Below are 20,893 nucleotides of genomic sequence, written 5' to 3'. Positions count from 1 at the left end.
TTGCCTCTCATCTTGCAGGTGTGACAAGATAACTTTGCTAGAGTAACCACTGACTGAGTTTGTCTGGCCAATATTTACACAGATCCCAACTGGTTCTGGAGAGCAGTTGTCCTTGAATTTGATTTTGCCAAGATGTTTTGTGTTATTACTTTCCTGGGTATCTTGATTTACCTTGGACACTAGCCAGACCCTAGAGCTAATGTTGGATATTAGCCCATTAGCTCATTAGCTGTTAAATAAATTTAATGTCCTTGGGTGTGGAGGGTATGATTAGACTGTAGATGGGCTTGTCCATAGCTAGAGGTAATAGGTACCTGGGTGTCTGAGCAGGTTCTCATGTGGGATCATCTGGAATAGATTGGGAAATAGCACCTGAAGCCACATGTGCTCACTTAGGCATCCAAAGAATTGCATAGATTCAGAAGGAGGGGCAACCGCTGATGGATAATTTTCAAACTGGTGAAGTTTTTGCTGGATCTAATCACACTGGAAATCTTCCTGTACAAAGATGTAGCCGATTCATTGTTAAGTTTAAAAAAAAAAACAACAGACAATAGATAAACAATTTTTAGACAATCTAAAAAGCAGATTTGAATAATAAGACTCTTTTATTGCCTACTTTACTTTGAACTATTGTTATTTGGAGCAACGCTGGAGGCCAAGACCCATTCCCATATCACTGCTTGAGCTCGTAATTTAAGATTTGTGCCAAGTCAGTATAAATGACTATATTCACTAACATTTTCATCTGAAATTCTTTGGAAGTTATTGGATATCTTAAAGAAATACACAACCAAAAAGTTAGTCAACTGACGCAAAATTTGGAAAAGTCCAAAAATAGGGTTTACTATGTTATTTGTTTACTATGTTATATCCATATATGGTAATCATAGTGCTATCCGCAAAACGTTTCTGGTTTTTCTTCAGTACACATGGCAGGATTACATTTCTTTGCCCACTTTATGTTAAGTGAGGCCGCAAAACTAGCTTTAGCCAAAGAAATGTAAACAACAGAAAAACAAATAACATGATGCTTCCAGGCAGAAATTTTAAAGACCATTGTGTAATTTTCCATGGTCACTTTTCCTTCTGCCTGGTCCTAGAGTGAGAACAATATGTAATAGAGCCCCTAGCTGACCCACAATAGACAAATAGAGTGAGCAAGAAATTAAGTTGTTTTAAGTCACTGAGATTTGGGGGGTGTTTGTTACTGCAGCTTAACCCAGCTTAACCCTGTTCTGGCTGATATACCGTGCAATGGAACACTGAACAGTCCATGAAAATCACAGAGTAGGAAAATATTAGATAATGAGAAAATGTACAGTACTATATTAAATAGAAATATTAATTTTAACAAACTTTTATTCAGTCATTGCAAAATATACATGAAATAGGGGTTCCTGGGGTAGATGGGATCTTCAGAATTTTAAAGTTGGAAAATATTCCATTAAAATGGTGCCTCTGTGGTGAAGACTAAAGGTTGACCTTTGGGTTTAACTGCCTCTTTGGGGACACTTTTAGATTTGGATCTGAAAGGCAACTATATATTCTTTTTCCTTGGAAAAAAATCATGTTCTCTTTCTGGGATCATGAGAGGGCACTGGACCTCTCCTCCAAGGGGTGGTGAAGCTGGTGATTCCTGGTGTTGGGGAGTGAGCCCACCCTGGCCACAGAGGAGTCAGTTGGTGGCCAGGCAGGAACCATCCTGGCCATGGACTCTGAACCCAGACCTCAAGCTGAGACTCTAACAAGAGCCAGCTGACCTAGGAATTGGAGGGCCTGTCTTGCAGTTTGAAGGAAGTAGCCAAGGAATGAGTGTTTCCCTTCCTTAGGCTCCCCGTGGACATGTAAAATCAGTCAACCACAAAGGATATCTGACTGCAGCAGGGCCAGCAGGGGAGGGTTCAGCCTGAGAGAAAAAGAATGGAGGACCCTCAGCAAGGGTCACGTTCGAAGTATTAAAATTCAGAAGTCCCAGGGAGATACAGGCAATACTCAACATCCAGTGGGTGTGTACTCATCCCTTTCTCTAGGGGACAATTCTCAGCTCTCAAAGTGCCCTGAGACATGTTGTCACAATGACAAGGCAGGAGAAAGCAGGTGTATGACTGGGCTGCACCCTGTCTCACTTTTGTGCTCTCCCTGGAGACAAAAAGAGGATGACAAGTAAGAAAAGCTCACCACAGGATGCTCTTCTCTGAGAACATAAGCAGTCCCAACAAGGTAAAAGAGAAAATAATTATCTGGGAAGGCTGCAGTTAATAGTGTCAGATGTAACCTTTGTTCCAATATGAAATGTCTGCACTAAGACATCACCCAAGACCTAGTGCTGTCTCTACAGGAAAGCTTTTGAACTTAGAGGCGGAAGTCAGTGCTTACCCCGTCTTCTCAGAGGACGGTGTTCTTTCTAAGGCAGCCTGCCAAGGACCCCAAAATTAAGCAGGGGTCTTGAGGCTCTGTCTCCTAACTGTTAGCAAATTAGCCCTTTCTGTATTGCTCTCAAAAAACCTACTGCCAAACTCATGCAATTGCCACTTCTGGTATACATTAAAAATGTGAACTAATTACCTCAAAGCCATGGCTATGAAGCAAAAATAATCAAAATACAAGTTGGAGACTTTGTGTGAATAAAATGTCACGTGAACGGCAAAGGTGGAGAGTACGTATGCATGTGAATGTGTGTGCGTGTGTGTGTATTTAATAGAGAAATATCCATCCAAGAGAGCATTAACAGTAGCTCCAAGAGCTTATATATGGGAGTGGGAGTGGAAATCCACATTTTAGTGATTTTCTTTTCCTTCTTCACGGACAAATGGCATTTTTTCAAACATCTATTCTGCAAGCAAAAAGGGGAGGGACATACATCAGTGTTAAGTGCTTAGAAGTGGAATCATGGAGAAATGCTACCCACTTAACTGATCTCAGCTCTATGAAAGATTATAGGGCTTAAACTATTTCTGGCCACATCCGAGCATCTGTGATAAGTGGGAGCGAAGTCCTTAAGCGGACTGGGCATTTATGCATTTGGTAATTTGCCTTGAGTCAGAAAGTCTAGATACCCCCTTCCCCCTGGAAATGTCAAAAATGTGGTTCATTACTATGACCTTCAGGACACTTTTGAAACAGGAAAGGCAAAGACCATCTGGAAGACCCCTGAAGTGAATAGGCCCAGTAGATCTTGATTAAGGCACCTAAAGCAAAGTGAAGGTGCAGTGATCTGGCATCTGGTTCCCACAGGGGCCGGGCCTCACCCGACTGGGGGAGAGGCAGCCTGAGGGTTCAAGACTTCAGCTAGATCTGGGCACCACCAACTTCCTACCTGGGCAACGTGGGAACAGTAATTTAGTCTCTCTGTGCCTCAGTTCCTTCATCTAGTAAGCAGGCACAATCATTTTAACAGCTGGAATAGCTAACATTTTTTAAGAACAGGCTATGTGCCAGGCACCAGAATAAACGCTTGATTCATTTACTCTTCTTGGCAACCCTGTGAGGTAGGAAATATTAGTATATTTTACCGATTCTAAGATGTTCATTTTATTCTTTCATATTTTAACGTTGCCTGTTATCAGGATGCATCACATAATTGATAAGAAAACATATATTTCATGGCTTAATTTATATTTTTAATTTTTTCTTAGTTGCATGTACATTGGTGGTATGTTGGATTCTGTGAGGAAACTGAGGCCCAGATAAGTTACATAACTCACCTAAGATCCCAAGCTAGAAAGTGTAGAGTTAGGACTTGAATCCAGGCTGTTCTAGAGTTGACTTTCTTGTAAGGTGCTAAAGCTCCTGGTTCCTCCACTTACTAGCTGTGTGATCTTGGGCAAGTTCTTAACTTCTCTGTGCCTCAATTTTTTCATCTGTAAAATGGTGATAATAGTAATGCTGCATAGGATTGTTACGGAGATTAAGCGAGTCCATACACATAAAGCTCAAAATAGTGCCTAATGTGGTAAGTGTTCGATAAAATTTAGCTATTATTAGCTTTAATAAGTTTAAAGTGAAAACCAGCATCACTTGTGAATAGAAGGCAATCGGAAAAAAAGGGTGTAACTAGTGAAAGAAGAATATGTTTATCGGTGTGTCCCTAAAATCCTCTTGGATAGAGGTGTTTACCGTAATTCGGGAAGTGCTCTTTTGTTCAGTCTCTCTAAAACTGAGAGAGCAAGTAACAGTGAAATGGGAGAATGGGCTGAGGCGGATGGTCCTTAGAGGTGAGGGAGAAGGGGGAGGTGAGACACAGGATTTGCCTGAGGAGTGGCAATAGCATCGGTGCTCATGCTGGACGTGGGCACAGCTGTTTGGAAGGAGATGTGCCGCAAAAAACAGTGGCTGAACCCCTGACCAGAACAAAAAAGTGTTTTCAATCTGCAGATTCATATTCATTAGTAAGTTAAGGGATCCATGTGGTGGATCATGACCAGCAGGTTTAGAAATACAAGAAACAGGAAGGGAAGTGAACACAAGGGAAGGCAAGTATCAGAGGGTATCATGTATAATCACAGTAAACATTGGTTTTGGGAACTTGGATTTCAGTTAAGAGTGAATAGGTGTGTGTGATGGGTTCTGATGTAAAATGTATTTCTCTGTGTGGGTCTCAGTTCAGAAGTTTGACTAGTGGATTAAAGGATACAAGAGTAGGTGTTGGCTGAAAAATAAATACACGGTATATGTTTAGTGTGTTTTCTATTAACAACCAAGAACCCCTGCTTCTGCAAGAGTGTAGCCTTCTGAAAGCAATCAGGGACTCCGACACACCTTAAGGCCCCTATAAAAGAGTCCCCCGTTTTGCATCTCTGCCTTGAGGAAACTCACCATCCCTCCCCCATCCTGTGGCTGACTTTGCCTCTCCTCGGCTCAGCCTATTTGCTTTAGACCCAGTTCCTGCCCATGCTTCCCACATCCTTTCCAGTGTCATACTCCAAGCCTAACCTGCCCTAGGACAAGGCCAGCTCTTGTTGATCCACAGAGCCTGGAACCTCCTCACAGGATGCTTGGTTACCTTGGGAGGCCGAGCTGTTTGTCCTCTTTTAAGATTTTGTCAATGTCATTGAAGTATAAATGACAAAGAGATGGAGAAGTCACACTCCCCAGGAGTGATATAAACTCGGGGGGCCCGAGTCTGAACGGCTTGATTTAGTGCTCAGATCAAGGGGTAGATGGGAGTGGATCCTAAACCAAGAACCATCTCTCAGATTAGAAACAGGTAAAGCAGCTATGGAAGCATAGGTCTAACCTTACGTATACTAAACAGTGACTAATGACAAGTATTAAGTCTTCATCTGCCACTGAAATTAAATTAACATTGTTTTAAATGTGCACAAGCAAATTTCAGAATAACATGGGGTGAAAATGCCTGTTAAAATTTTGGGAGGCTCTTTTACTGGAACATAGCACAAGGCTGAGTGCAAATGGTATGAAGCTACTCTCAGCAAGATGCAGGGCATGGAATCGGCCATTCCCTCCTTCGCTCCTAAGGCCATGTGATGCTGCACTATTCAAGCTACAAGAACTTGTGTGTTTTCTAAATTATTTTTATCTTCCAGGTAAAACAATTACTGGAAATTATCAGTCAACCTCATAGGGGGGGTCCCATAAGAAAAAGCAGTGAAAACTTGTCAATATGTAAAATTGGAGGTTTTCAGACTATCTTGCAAAAGGTGAATGAAACACAGACATTGGCAGATTCAGATTAGTTCATTAAAATCCCCCCAAGATTAAAGAAAATGCAAAACCTGTACATCACTGAGTATAACAAAGACTTCACATGCAAGAATTCCATAATGGAGGCATTTAAAACACAGTCACTGTAAGTTCATGTTGTCTGTAATTCAATTAGACATTATTATCAGGTGACTTCTTTTTGGTTACTATTACACAATTAACCTTTTTCCATTAACTATTTATTCTTCCTATTAATATGAAACAAGAAAAATATTAACTTCTAGAACATATCCCTTTTTATTTAAGAGAAAATTGTTTCTTAGATAAGCATTTAAAAGTTTGCACATATAGGAACCTAATTATTGAGTAAATTGAGAAATGACTGTATTACTTCTTAAGTCTTGTGAGAAATCCAGGTAGAAGTCGGCAGCAGGCAGGAGAAAACTTTGGCTAAATCTCTGGGTTCTTAAGGGATAAAGGGCAAGCTGTTCCAACCTGAGGAGCTGAGCTCGGAGGAGACCCATGTTCCTTTATGGACATTCCTCAAAAGCGTTTCTGGAACTCCTCATTTGTAAGCTCCTTTAGAGCCTGCAGCACATTTTGGGGGATTTCTTTGGAGGTGACCAACTTAATCCTTTGAGAATGGGTTTCATTTTTTGAAATGGCCAGAAGTTAAGTTAGAGTCAGATCAGGTGAAACCTGGTCAGGTGGGTTAAAACAAGCTACAACTTCGAAGTGGCAAAGACTATCCTCATCTAGTTCATAAACAGACCCTGTAGGAAGGAATATACCAGTTCATTAAGGTGCATGGAAAATGGCCTGAGGGTAGGAGGAGGGAATAACCAAGGAAAATATTAATCTCAGTGGCATGTAGCCGTGATGAAAGCGAATAAAATTGACATCACATTTTCCTGTGTGCCTTGAAAGTTTAACAACAAGGGGGAAAATGAAAATAAGGAATACATTCTATCTCTCTAATGAGATCTGAGTTCCGGACAACCAAAAATTCTAGAACTGAGAGTCAGAAAGCTCTCCCAACAATGTTCCATTCTGTGGGTAACTCCTCTTCCTCTTCAGGACTGAGGAATGACCAACTCAAATTAGGGAAGGACAATGGGAAGAGAAAAGCAAAGTTCAGCACTTTCTTGGTTGACATAAGCACACATGATATAATAGGGAAAACTGGAAAATAGAGATAAGAAAATAAAAGCCTGGCACCAAAGGATAAACCCTGTTAATATGTTTTGGTATACCTCCTTCAAAATGTTTATATATAATTTGTAAGTGTAAATATATATTTATATATGTACATATAAGTAGACATATACACATAAAATGTGTTTTCCTCCCAAATGGTACACTATAGGTGCTTTTTAATAGTTTTGCTTTTCCATTAACAATAAAATGTGAATATTTTACATGTCATTATAATTTTAGATGGCTACTTTGCAGTATATTCATTGATGGATCATAATTTATTTAACCCAATCCTAATTTAAGACATATTTTTTACAGGTTTTTACTGTTTATAAATAATAAATGAGGTTTCCCTATTTGGGCATAGAGCTTTAAGCATTTGTCCAATTTCTTCCTCCCCACAATGAAGAAAAGTCTATTGTGTTTTCCTTCTCATATAAATTGAACATATTCATTGCCAAAAACAACAATAAAAAAAATCAAACAATACCTTGAGGAAAAAACTAAAAGTCACCTGAAATCCACCTTTCTGAGAGAAAAACTATTAATATCTCAGTTACCATCCTTTCCCATAATTCTTTATGTATTATGTACACATAGGTATATTTTTACAAATGCACACATGCATATAATATTCACGTAAGGTTTAAGAGGGCATTTTGAAAGGGGTTGGTGGTATATAATTCTCTGTATCTTAACAGCATATAATGGAAATTTCCCCAGGTCAAGTAGTATATAGATCATTAATTTTTAATTCTTGCATAATATTCTACTGTAAGGATTATTACAATTCATTCAGCAATTTTTTTATTAGTGGACTTTTGATTTGCTACCAGCTTTTTATTATTAAAAATAATTCTGCAATAATCATCCTCAAATATGTGTACTTAAATATTAGAGCATTTATTTCTATTCTATAGAATCCCAGGAGTGGGATTGCTGGGTTGAATTGTATATGCATTCAAATTTTTAACAGAGATCATGAATTGCCTTTTCTCGTTTCCACCAGTGATGTGTGAGAGTGCCCTGCCTTGCCTCCCATCTCTGCTAATAATAGGTGCTATTACACTTTTGTTTGCCACTCTGATGGGTAGCCTCATGGTAATTTAAATTTTCATTTCTCTGTCTATTGCGGGAAGGTTGAACATTTTAGCATACTTGCTTTTCTGTCAATTGCCTCTTCATATCCCCAACCCCAGTTTTGCTACTGGGTTGATTGTCTTTATCTTATTAAATTGTGAGCTTTCTGTATAGCATAGGTAGTAATTTTTTATCTAGCATTTGAATTTAAACTATTTCCCCTAGATTGTTTGCCTAGTGACTTTGATTTTATATCTCTTGCACTACAAATACCCCAAATTTGATGTGTGTGTGTGTGTGTGTGTGTGAGCAATATTTATGTGTGTATATGTACTTCACATATTCTTGCCTTAGAAAGATTTCTCCAGTGCCTAGGAGTACTGAAGGTACTCATTTTTTTCCTAAAATTGTTATCATTTATTTTTACTTTCTACTCTTTAATACATCAGGAATTTATTTTTGGAATTAATGTAAACCAGGGGCCTCAAATTAATTTTCTTGTAGGAGTATAACCAATTGTGATGAGACTATTAATTAAATTTCTCCACCATGAAATACACACACACATATCTAATTCTGAGTTCTCTATTATGTTTTACTGATTTTTTGGTACAGTCCTATGCTACTACTGTATTTTTTTTTATTATAATGGCTTTTAATTAGTTTTAATTTAGTGTTTTAATACCACCATTCTTTATTCATCAATTTAAGAGCATTTTATCCAATTAAAAATAACATTGGGATTCTATTGGAGTTGCACCAAATTTATATCTCTTCAGGAGAACAGATTTTTTAATAATAATAGGTATTCCTTTCCAAGAGGATAGTATAGATTTCTATTCATTCAGATCAGATTTTTGCCCTCCAGTAGGATTTTATTTATTTTTATATAAATCCTGTTTCTTGTATAATTTATACCTATCTATTTTATGATTTTTGTCACTATTATGAGAGGAATATTTTCCTCATTTCCATTTTTATATGGGTGTTGCTCATACAGCAAATGCTAATAATTTTATATATTTATTTTGTATCCACCCAGTTTATTGAATTCTTTTATTACCTCTACTTGTTTTTTCATTAGTGTTTCTTAGTGATAGCAGGTATGAAATGATATTATCAGCAAAAAATTTCACCTCTTTTTTCCATATTTATATAGTGAATTTTGTGTTTTGCATTTACTAAACTCTCCAGACAGTATTAAATAATAATGATGATAGTAGGCATTCCTGTCTTGTTTTTGATTTTAATGGAAACAGCTTTAACCATATAAATACTAACGTTATTAGCCCCATATTATTAATTAATTATGCTGCAATAACAAAACAACTCTAAAATATCAGGGCTTCATAGCAACACAAGTTTATTTTTAGCTCACATAACACATTGGCTACTAATAGGTTGTGGTTCTGTTCCATGAGTCTTTTTTTTTTTTTTGCAGGGGGATCTAAACTAAAGAGAGAGTATCTATCTGGGATGTGTCATTCTGTAATAAAAAGAAAACATCAATGACCATTCCATGAAATGGTTCTTAATGCTTCTGCTCAGAAGTGACATATATCATTTCTACTCACATTCATGGGCCACAGCAAATCACAAGACGAGGCTTAATGTCAATGTCATAGAAAAGAATACCCCAAACAGGGAGAGCAGCAAATAACTGGAAATAATAATACAATCTACCATGTCTACCCCCAGGTCAAAAATATTTTCTTTCCTCCCTTTCATTCACGAAATAAACATACCCATTCTTCCCCAAAAGTCCCATCTAATTATGAGTGTCAAGTCTATTCAAGATTTTGTAGTAGTCCCTACATCATATTTGGATGTGGCTCCTCTTGATCTTGAAGCCTAAAAACTACCAAAAAAATCTACCCTCTCTCTCTCCGTATATATACGTATACACCCTCAATACTCCCAACATACAGTGGTAGAAAACAGACATGGGACAACCTCTATTCACACCCCCATTGAAAGGTGGGAAGATACATTGGTCACTGATCCATAGCAATTCTGAAATCCCACCCAGGAAATGCTGCAAGGACCTCAAATCCTGGGTAAAGGAGTTCTTTTTTTTAAATTTTTTTTATCGAATGAAAGATTCTTTAAATTCTACAGTGCTTTACAATTTTCAAAAGTTTCACACACATGATTTCATATAATCCCATAATAACCCTAAAGGGGAAGTTCTTGATGAGACCTCATTTCTGGTCCCCACAAGTAGCTTTCCAGTCCAAGTAATTATTGATAGGTGTGTACTTGTTGACATTTTGTTCATTATTTTCTGAGTAGTCTTGTAGTTCTTCTTTCTTCCTTCTTCTTTTGCTCTCTTCCCTTGTGATTTGATGACTATCTTTCATGTTATGTTTGGTGTGTATATCTATTATAGGATTTTTTTTTGGTGTGTATATCTATTATAGATTTTTGCTTTATGGTTACTATGAGGTTCATGTATAACAACACATATATACATATATATATGATTATTTTAAGTTGATGCTCTCTTAAGTTCAAACACATTCTAAGAACCCTGCATTTTTACTCTCCCACTCCACTTTTAATGTTTTTGACATTATATTTTACATCTTTTTATTTTGTGTATCCCTTAACTACTTATTGTAAATATAGATGATTTTACTCCTTTTGTCTTTTAACCTTCCTACTAGCTTTATAAGTGGTTGATCTACTACCTTTACTGTATTTTTGCCTTTACCGATGAGAATTTTCCTTTCATAATTTTTCTATTTCTAGTTGTAGTCCTTTTTTTTTCTCCTTAGGGAAGTCCCTTTAACATTTATTGTAAAGCCAGTTTAGGGGTGCTGAACTCTTAATTTTTACTTGTCTGTAAAACTCGGTTTCACCCTCAAATCTAAATGATAGCCCTTCTGGGTAGAGTATTCATGGTTGAGAGTTTTTTTCTTTCATCACTTTGAATGTATTGTGCTACTATTTTCTGGTCTGCAATTTTTCTGCTGAAATATCAGCTAATAGTCTTATGGGAGTTTCCTTGTACATTGCTAGTTGTTTTTCTCTTGCTGCTTTTAAGATTCTCTTTAATTTTTGCCATTTTAATTATAATGTGTCTTGGTATGGACCCTCTTTGAGTTCATTTTGTTTGATACTCTCTGTGCTTTCTGGACCTGGATGTGTGTTTCCTCTCCCAGATTAGGGAAGTTTTCAGTTATTATGTCTTTTAATAAGTTCTCTCCTCCTTTCTCTCTCTCTTCTCCTTCTGGGACCCCTATAATGAAAATGTTAGTATGCATGAAGTTGCCCCAGAGGTCTCTTAAACTATACTCATTTTTAAAAATTCTTTTTTCTGTTCAGCTAGGGTGCTTTTCACTACTCTTTCTTCCAGTTTGCTGATTCATTCCTGTGTATCATGTAATCTATTATTGATTCCTTCTAGTGTATTTGTTATATCAGTTATTGTATTCTTTGGCTCTGTTTAGTTCTTTTTTATATTTTCTAACTCTGTTAATCATCTTTCTTCTCCCAAATTCATTAATCATCTTTATGATCATTACCTTGAACTCTTTATCAGGTAGATTGCTTATCTCCACTTTGCTTAGTTCTTTTGGGGTTTTGTCTTATTCCTTTTTTCAGAGCATAGTCCCTGTCTCCTCATTTTATCTAATTCTCTGTGTTTATTTCTATGTATTAGGCAGGTTAGTTACATTTCCCAATCTTGGAGAAGTGGTCTTATGTAGGAGACATCTTATGGGGCCCCACAGCACATTCCCCTCTGGTCACCAGAGTTGTATGCTCCAGGCGTGCTCCCTACGTTGGCTTTGTGGGCCCTTCTGTTTTGGTGGAGCTGACTACTGTGGACACACTGGTAAATGGTGCTACCCCAGCCTGGTTGGCTACCAGGCCCAGTCTCATGTGATGGCCGCTGGCCTGCTGGTAGGCTGGGCCAGGTCCTGGGGCTGCTGGCTGCCTGGCCCAAGGGGGACAGAGCTAGCGCCAGCCTGCTGGTGGGCACATAAGCCCTCAATGCTGATAGGCTAGAGGTAGGACTACAAAAAGCACTTGCCAGCACCATTGTCCTCATAGTAGATTGAGCTCCCCCAAATAGCTGCCACCAGTGTCTATATCCCCAGGGAGAGTCCCAGTTGCCTCCTGCCTCTCTGGGAGGTTATCTAAGTTAAGCAAGTGATTCTGACCCAGACTTCTTTCAAATTACTGCCTCTACTCTGGTACTCAGAGCATGTGAGATTTTGTGCACACCTTTGAAGAGCAGTCTTTGTTTCCTACAGCCTTCTGGCTCTCCCATATACAAGCCCTGTTGGCCTTCAAAGCCAGACGTTTTGGGGGCTTATCTTCTTGGTGCAGAACCCCCAATCTGGGGAGCCTGATGTGGGGCTCAGACCCCTTGCCCCTCGGGGAAACTTGTGCAGTTGTGATTATCCTTCCATTTGTGGGTTGCCTACCCAGGATATGGGTCTTGACTATACCGTGTCTCCACCCCTTCTACCCAGCTTATTGTGGTTCCTTCTTTATACCTTTAGTTGTGGAAAATCTTTTCTGCTAGTCTTCAGGTCATTCTCATAGATAGTTGCTCTGTAAATAGTTGTAATTTTGGTGTGCTCGTGGGAGGAGGTGAGCTCAGGATCTTCCCACTCCATTATCTTGGCCACACTTCCATTTGCATTAAATTCTTGGTAGTTTATTAACATCCGTTTTATTAGTCTCATTTTTTATCTTCAGACACACTAAAATTAAACTTACATATTTTCTTTATGGCTAATCTCATATACTCTCATGATTTAAACTACGACTACTTTTAAACTGAGGGCTTCCACATTTCCCTGAAGCTTCAGGCTCAGATATTCAACATGCCTTATGGATACAACTAGCTCAATATGCTTGAACTTGTTAACATTTCTCTAAATCAATAATGACTATATTTTTCTCAATTATTTGTACCACTACCCTACTGCATGTAGATGCTCAAGCTAGACACATAGGATTAATCCTTAACCCCTACCTGCTCCTCTCATCCATATCCAATTGAACACCAAATCCTGATTATACCTTCTAAATAAAATTTACCTTCCATCTTCTCCATCTCTGCTGTTGCTGTCCGCATTTTACCTTCATGTCTATAGCAGATCATTATAAATGTGCAAGACTTTCCTTCCTTCTCCCTGCTGCCAGCCCCATCCCACCCCAAATATGTCCCACAAAACCTCTGGGTTGATTTATCTAAAAAGCACATCTCACCATATGGTAACCTTACTTAAAAATCCCTCAGTGCTCCCTATTTTCTACACAACCTCGATGTAGCCTATAAGGCCTTTTATATCCCCTCCTGAAGAGGGAAGCAGCTAACAACATTAATAAATTAGTGTGAACCATTTAATGAGTTATTCTGTTAATGTGTCTTTGTACTTGAAGACACATGGAAAGCATTGGGTAGAGAAAGGGACTAACATGCATTCTCTGCCTACTGTGAACCAGGTCCTGTGCTAAGGTTTTATCATTTCATTTAATCATTATAACATGTTTGTGAGATGGGCAGTTAAGAATGCTTTCAGCTACAAGAATCAGAATATCTCACTGATGGTAGTTTAAACCTCAAAGACAGTTAATTCTCTCACATTACAATAAATGTAGAAGTTGGCATTTCATCAGTTCTATGATGCCATCAAAGACTCCCAGAGTCTTTCTACTTTTCCATTCTGCTATACCTAGCAAATTGGCTTTTCATCCTTATTCATGTTTCTTCATAATGCAAGATGGCTAATGAAGCCCCAGGTTTCAGAGAGAAGAAAGAAAAGAGGTAATACCAGTGAGCTCTCTTTTCAGGCCTGGCCCCTTTACAAGGAAGCAAGAGTTCTCTCAGAAGCCCTCAACAGGTTTCCATTTACCTCTAATTGGCCAGAACTGGGTCAACGGCTACCCCTGTCTGCAAAGGAGATGAGAGAGCAAGAACTTCAGGTCTTCCAGCCTCTATAGTGAATTGCAATAAGGGACAGGGGGAGTGGGAGTGACCAGAAAGTAGACCCAGGATAGTGATTCCACAGGTATCATTATCTCCAGTTTATAGATGAGGTCAAGGTTGCCCAAAGTTCTACTGCTGGTCAGTGATAGGTTCTGGATTATGAATTGAGTTTTGTTTCCAAAGTTTGTACTGTCTTCTCTATACTACTGCAGTCTCTCCATATACTCTGAGTAGAATTTCAGATATTTACACATGATTAAGTGACATTTCTTGGCACCTGCTATTTCTCCAAAATCACACCACAACATGTTCTCAGGCATTGGATGGAATCACCTAGAATGTTCCAAAGATGAAGCACCCTCCTGCCTCTTTGATGAAGCCACATGTAAACTGTGTTCCTTTTGTAAATGGAAACATTAGGGACTACATTAAGCCTGTATTAGATTGGCATTGAATTAAAAAGAAATCACATTCAAAGTATTTAAACCCATACAGCATGCATTCTCTAACCTTCCTGATCCCCAACTGAGAATCCTTGCCAAAATTCATCATTTAGTTGTGAGTAAGGTTTGGGACATAGTCATCCTGACCTTTGGACAATTCACTTAGCCTAATGAATAGCCTGTAACTTATTTAGTAATGATAGTTAAACCTCCTCTACTATATCAAAGAAAAAATTTTAAATACTCACCTTAGGGGCAGGTTCATTTTAACATATAATTTCTAAAGAGGGAAAATCTGCATATGAAATTTTATATCTTGTTTCTTTCATTCTTGCTTTCATAAAATGAGAATCCACAGGGCAATAGTCCAATTTTTGGCTTCTGAATCACTAGGATTTAAACCTTTTATTAGTTATCGTGCAATGATTGTGACATCACAATGGAAAGATTATGACTTCAGCTCATAAGAAGTGGAAGAAGTATATGTGTACAGTAAAAACATAAAATGTATGCTAATTCTAACTCCCCTGGAAATCATTGTTTCCTGACAGTAATTTTCAGTTCCACCTGCCGAAAACTAATTTTAAATAAAAATGAAACTGCAGGCAACTTAACAGTCAGGGTTACAAAAAAGGTCTCAGGAACTTGTAGATGGGAAATTTTTCATATCTCAAATCTTTTTTCTTCTGAAGCAAACCAATCTCAGCCATTAAAATGGACTAAAGAGACCTGCATTCATCATCAAAGACTGGATAATCAAGAACCTTCATGCCACTCTCTGAGCACCATTAGGTTAAAAATTAGTGCATTGTTTCCAGCCTTACTAATAGTTTTAATGATGTCCTCATTTTTCTTTCAAACTTAGACAGCCAATTTTCCTATGATGGAAGCATATTACTATTGGAGAAATAAAATGCCTCACATAGAAATTTACAGCTTTGAATGGGGAATAGTTATTTCTTTACGCAGTTCTTTTTCACAAAATCATTTGAAAGAATTGAGTTTCTATTGTTATGTGAGTTTTCACATGAGAATAATGTTAGAAAATACAATTAAAACAGGCATATATATAATATAGAAAATCTTGAGACTCTCTGTAATAGATGGTACAGAGATAAAAGAAACACATTACAGAAGCAAACCCTGCAGCATTCTTCAAACTTAGTTTATGCCACAACAAAATGTTGCTATAGAAACATTAAATCTTCAACAGTATTCCTGGAAGTTAAAGATCTGCCTGCAGACTTGCTTCCAGATGCTGTCTTCCTTGCTTGTTAAATAAAATTTGGCATTTATCATATGGGAGATTTTATCTTGAAACGTACTATGAAAACTACCTGGGACCTTGAGTGCAGTGCTCACAATGGGGAGAAAAATATTAATGTAATGAGAATGTCTAGTCTGGTAGATGTCTCAGGATTTTGGATTCAGTGACTGTCAGCCTGATGGTTTTTCCTCTTCCCTCATCAACACTCCCTATAAAGAAGTAGTTCTAATATAGGATTAACCCTTAATAACTGGGTGATGGGAAATCACTCTGTTAATGCAATTGTTCATCCCTGTTAAGCAGGTTAAGTCTTCTGAGTACCAGTGAGAAAATCAAGTTTTCCTATAGTTCAGGGGCTTTCTTTAAGAGTAATTTTCCTCTAGTAATTATACAGCAGTTTGATCTCAGAAAACAGACTGATTAATTAGGAAGCAGCTAAATGAGTTCTTTTAAAATGTCTAAAAATGTTCCTGCTTCTTCTTTTCTAATCCTCTTCAATCAAACTGACAGCTTTTTAAAAATCCCCTTAAATAGTGACTGCATAACAATTAGATTGGAACTCAAAGAATTACCACTGGCCTTAGTTTAAGAAGGGATTTAAAATCATATAGAAGAGGAATACTCTATTTATTTAAAGTCCCTCTGTCAGATATTTCCCACCACAGACACCACTCACTTCTCTAACTTCCTCTCATCCTATTGTTTTACCTCATTTGACTGCTTTGACCACTACTGGAGAAAACCAGCCCATCTCCCTCTGAGCATTTTTTCCTCAGGCTGGGAGCTCAGCCTTCCACTGAGATAATAACTTCTTTCCTTGCCACCTCTTGCTCACAATCACAGAATATCCAAATTTTAATAAACATATATACATACAGTAGAAGGTATTGTGTCTTGTGCCCTTGAAAAAGGGGGGGAGCCCCATTCCTGAAGAGTGGGTTGTATATAGTGACTTCCTTCCAAAAAGTACAGTATGGAAAGGAGGGGGGGGGCAAAAGAGTGATCTTATAGTGGAGAAACTGGATAAACTCTACTTCAAGGCAGGTAATCAAGGTCAGCATCAACAGTCATAAATCACATTAACAGTATGTACCATTGATATGATATGATGAAAATGGCTCTAACCTCTGTGATCTTATTCCCCCAAAACTTATAATGCTAGGGTAATCATGAGGAAAACATCAGAAAAAACCCCAGTAGTGGGGTATCCCATAATATGACTAACCAGTACTCCTCAAAACCATCAAGGTCATCAAAAACAGGGAAAGTCTGAAAAACTGTCACAGCCATGAGGAGCCTAAGAGGACATAATGACTAAATGTAATGCGGCATTCTGGGACAGAGAAAGTACATTAGGTAACAATTAAGGAAATCTGAGGAACTATAGACTTTAGTCGATAATAATTTATTGATATTCATTCATCCATTGTAACAAATGTACCACACTAATGTAAGATGTTAATAATAGGGAAACTGTGTGCCTGCTGGCAACTCTCTGTACTCTCTGCTCAATTTTCTGTCAATCTAAAACTGTTCTATAAATACATTCTATTAATAAAAATAAGGGAGAGATGGGAAAGGCTGGGGAGTATGGGTAGCTAACAAGGTATACAGAGCTCAGTGTTTGCTGTCATTGAATTTGGGACCAAAGTGGGTCTCTGGGAGGATGTGAGGCACCAAGCCCCACTGGGGACCTGGTCTGGCTGAGGTAGACTAGACGCAGGTAAGAATGAGAACCAAGTGTTCTCCATCTCTGTGCCTCCAGTCCAGCACAAAACCATCAACATGAGCACTGGCGTTCATCAGGTATCCACCATGGACCTGACACTGCACTAAGTGCTTTAGGTACATCGTCTCATACAGGTATTAACCTTAGTGTACATGTGAGGGAAACCGTGGTATAGAGAAGTTAAGTAGCTTACCCAAGGAAACAAAGCTGGTAAATGGCAGAGCCAGGATTTGAACTCAGGCAGTTTGACTTGAGAGTACCATACTGTGTAACACCAGCAGCAGACTCTCAGTAATTGCTGGCAGTATGAAATGATTTTCTGTCGTCACATGTTACATTTCCGGTATGAATCACTGGTTTTGAGCACTAAAATTCCCTGACTATCTTTGGCAGACCCAGTTGATCCTCAGCAACAGAAGATTTATAGTTCTGGGGTTTGGCTGTGGAGACGGATTACTAAAAGTCCGTGACATATAGCAATTTATGATATCACTGAGACATTGACCAGAATTGCCCTGCTGTGAGGCTGGATGGTGAGGTTCTGTTTAATAGCAGTCACTTATTTTGGGTGTTCTCAGATCTAACCCCTGCAGACCTGGATCCTCAGATCCGACCTCCTTGGCTACAGCATTCAGCAGCTCAGCATACTGATGGAAGGTTACTCTTCAGTGCAAGGGCTTAGGAGTGATACTAATGACAAATGTGTACATGGATGTCTTACCTTGATGCCTAATTGACGGTTCTCACAGCATTCACTGCACATGTCATTAAATAGATATGAGCTGTAATTGAACACGTGACCAAATACTTTTCCTGTATGCTTGGGCATCGTGGTTTCCCCAGGACAATCCATCTTATGACTGTTATCCCCACATAATTATTAACAGTGCCCTCTTTAGCTTTCAAAAGTGTCCAAGTTTGAATGATAACTTACAGAACCACCATATCTGTAACACAGAGATAATCTGCCACTCCCAAGCTAAAAACTCTAGAGACCATGCCAACTGCTGTTGCAATATATCGGTGACAGCTGGGCCTCTTGCTCCTAGAGCTTCGGTAGAGTGAGTTCATCTGAAACAAAGTGATTTTGAAAGACAAATCAGGATTTTCAGGGGTGTGATTATTCATTCATTCCACATGAGTTAATGGTTTTGCAACTTCCTTCAGTTTCAACTATATTTCTTTTGCAACCAAAGAGTGTAACCATTGCAAAAAGCCTGTTTATTAAAAAAAGAAATATACTTTGTGACCATCACCTGAGCTCCAAAACCTAGATGGCTGCCCTTAAGAAGTGACAGATGACATCGTCCTCTTTGAGGATGGTCAGCATGGTCACGTGTGATGCCACACCGAGCACCAGGGCATTAACAGCTAGCCTCTTGGAACAGGGCCAAAAGCAAGGAACCACTTTAGTACAACCCGAATTGTCTTCTCATTTAAAAGTGTTGGCAGTTCTCATATTTGACATATATCCTAAATTTCTTTTCTGGGCTCATATACCTGGTCTTACACTGAGTGTACAAAATTTGAGAGTGCTGCCCCATCATCTATCACCATAGAGCTCTTCTCTAGTTCTTTACATTTCTATCTAGGTCATTTTGCCCTGTCCATCTCTATCATTTGCAAGATTAACAAAACTGCTGAACATTATGGGGTTTCACTTACAAAATCTTTTAAGCTATGTACCAGCTGTTAATTCCTATAATTTGCTTTCGCTCAAGAATTTTAAGATTTGGTGCAACAGCCTATTCTCCCAGGGTCACAAATTTGTAGCAGCCTCCAAGAAATCCAAATATACACTCACTTCTAAGCCTCAGCTAAAGCTGTTGATAAAATGTTGTCTTCTGTGTGGTAAAGGCCCCTGCTGCTAACTAACTAATTGTAAAATATAGATCAGACCAAGCTCTGGAGACAGTAATGGTTGTACAATAATGTGAATGTACTTGATACCACTGAACTATACACTTAAAGTGGTTAAAATGTATATTTTACCACAATTTAAAAATATATATACACATATATATTTATTTATTTATTTATTTATTTATTTATTTATTTATTTATCACATTAGTCAGGAGCTGTGGGAGACAAGGACCATGTGTGTGTGTGTGTGTGTGTGTGTGTGTGTGTGTGTGTATATGTAGATGCCACCCAGCTTGGATGAAACAAAACAGCCAAGAATGAGAAAGGGGCAGTCGTCCCTGGAGACATATTTGCCCACTGTTAGATGACCTAAACATGCAAGGAACTTTTATAAGGATAGATTTGAAAATTGTCTTACAGGGCCAAACAAATGATTAGTTAAAGGCTGTCATGGAGCTGCAAAAGACAAAAGTAGATAGGCATCATCCTCAAGATGCCACCAGCTGGTAAATATTCAACAAATATTTATTGCACTCTTGCTACCATATTTCATCAGATCTAACACAATATAAATTATTAAGCCATTTATGGAGTACACATGTGTTTATTATATGACTTTCTGTTTTCTTGTATTTCTGAAATACTTAACTATTTAAAAGCTCTAATACTATCACAAATAACTTGTGTCCTGGTATGATGTAAATTTACTTTGTTTACATAGAACCCAAACAGGAAGGGTGTAGAGAAGATCACAAAGAAGCTAAGGAAATAAACAGAAGCTCTAGCTGTGGAATGGAGAACAGTTGGAAGGTAGGGGAGAAAGTGCAGTTAACAGTTAAACTTTGCCTAAGAAATTTCCTAGAAAATACCTATTTTTTGCATGAAATAAAATCAGGTGTTTTTGACATATTCTAGGAAAAGGTAGCTGGCTAAAAAATCCTAAGGTCCAATACAAATCTAGACATAGCATCTTCTAACTCAAAGCCCAGGGCTCATGAAGCTAAAACAAGTGGCTACACAGAAATCTAAAGGGAAAAAAATGTGTTACAGGTCGCAATAATACCCATCACCATGGACTCCAGAATATCAAAGTTACAAAGGCTCACATGTAACAATCCAAAATAAATCACTAATGATCTAATGATTAACTGCATGGGCTTTGGTATCATACAGACCAGTGATAAATCTAGGTTTAATTACTCAGTTGCTGGGGTTTTAGAGAAGTTACTTAAAGTTAACTCTCTAAACTTAGTTAATTCATCTTGAGAGTTAACAGCTCTCCCTATCTACCTCATAGGATTGTGGGGAAGGTTAAACATGATGATATATATGCATCATCTAACACATAGCGCTGGGTACATAGTAAGTGCTCAATAAATGTTAACTGGTATTGTTAATATGCTAAGACATTATTCATGTAAGGTGCTTAGTCTAGCACCTGGCACATAGTATGTGTCTTATAAATGCTAGTTGCTATTGTTATTATCCCATGTCATAAGCAGACTGATCTTGATCACTATCTTTTATTCTTTCTATTTCATTGCGTATGTACTCCGTTTCCTACATCATAACCCAAAATTAGGGTTCGGGTTTAAGGAAATAGAAAAGAAATATTAGCTTTCATACTAAAAAAGGTTGCTCAGCCCAGCTTTGATCAGGGCTCTCTAGCTGGAGTATCAGCAACTGTTCCTGCCAAAAG

At 38.2% G+C, this 20,893-nt stretch overlaps 1 protein-coding gene across 1 annotated transcript in view; it reads left to right on the top strand.

The window, feature by feature from the left end:
- PLXNC1 (plexin C1) overlaps positions 1–20,893 on the top strand; it is a 322,454-nt gene that overhangs the window by 61,656 nt on the left and 239,905 nt on the right. The gene's annotated exons all lie outside the window — the stretch shown is intronic.

This window comes from Eubalaena glacialis, chromosome 11 (genome assembly GCF_028564815.1).
Source record: "Eubalaena glacialis isolate mEubGla1 chromosome 11, mEubGla1.1.hap2.+ XY, whole genome shotgun sequence".
In the NCBI taxonomy this organism is placed as follows: Eukaryota; Metazoa; Chordata; class Mammalia; order Artiodactyla; family Balaenidae; genus Eubalaena; species Eubalaena glacialis.
Note: the sequence above shows the minus strand (reverse complement) of the source record. Positions and strands in the feature narration are given on the sequence as shown.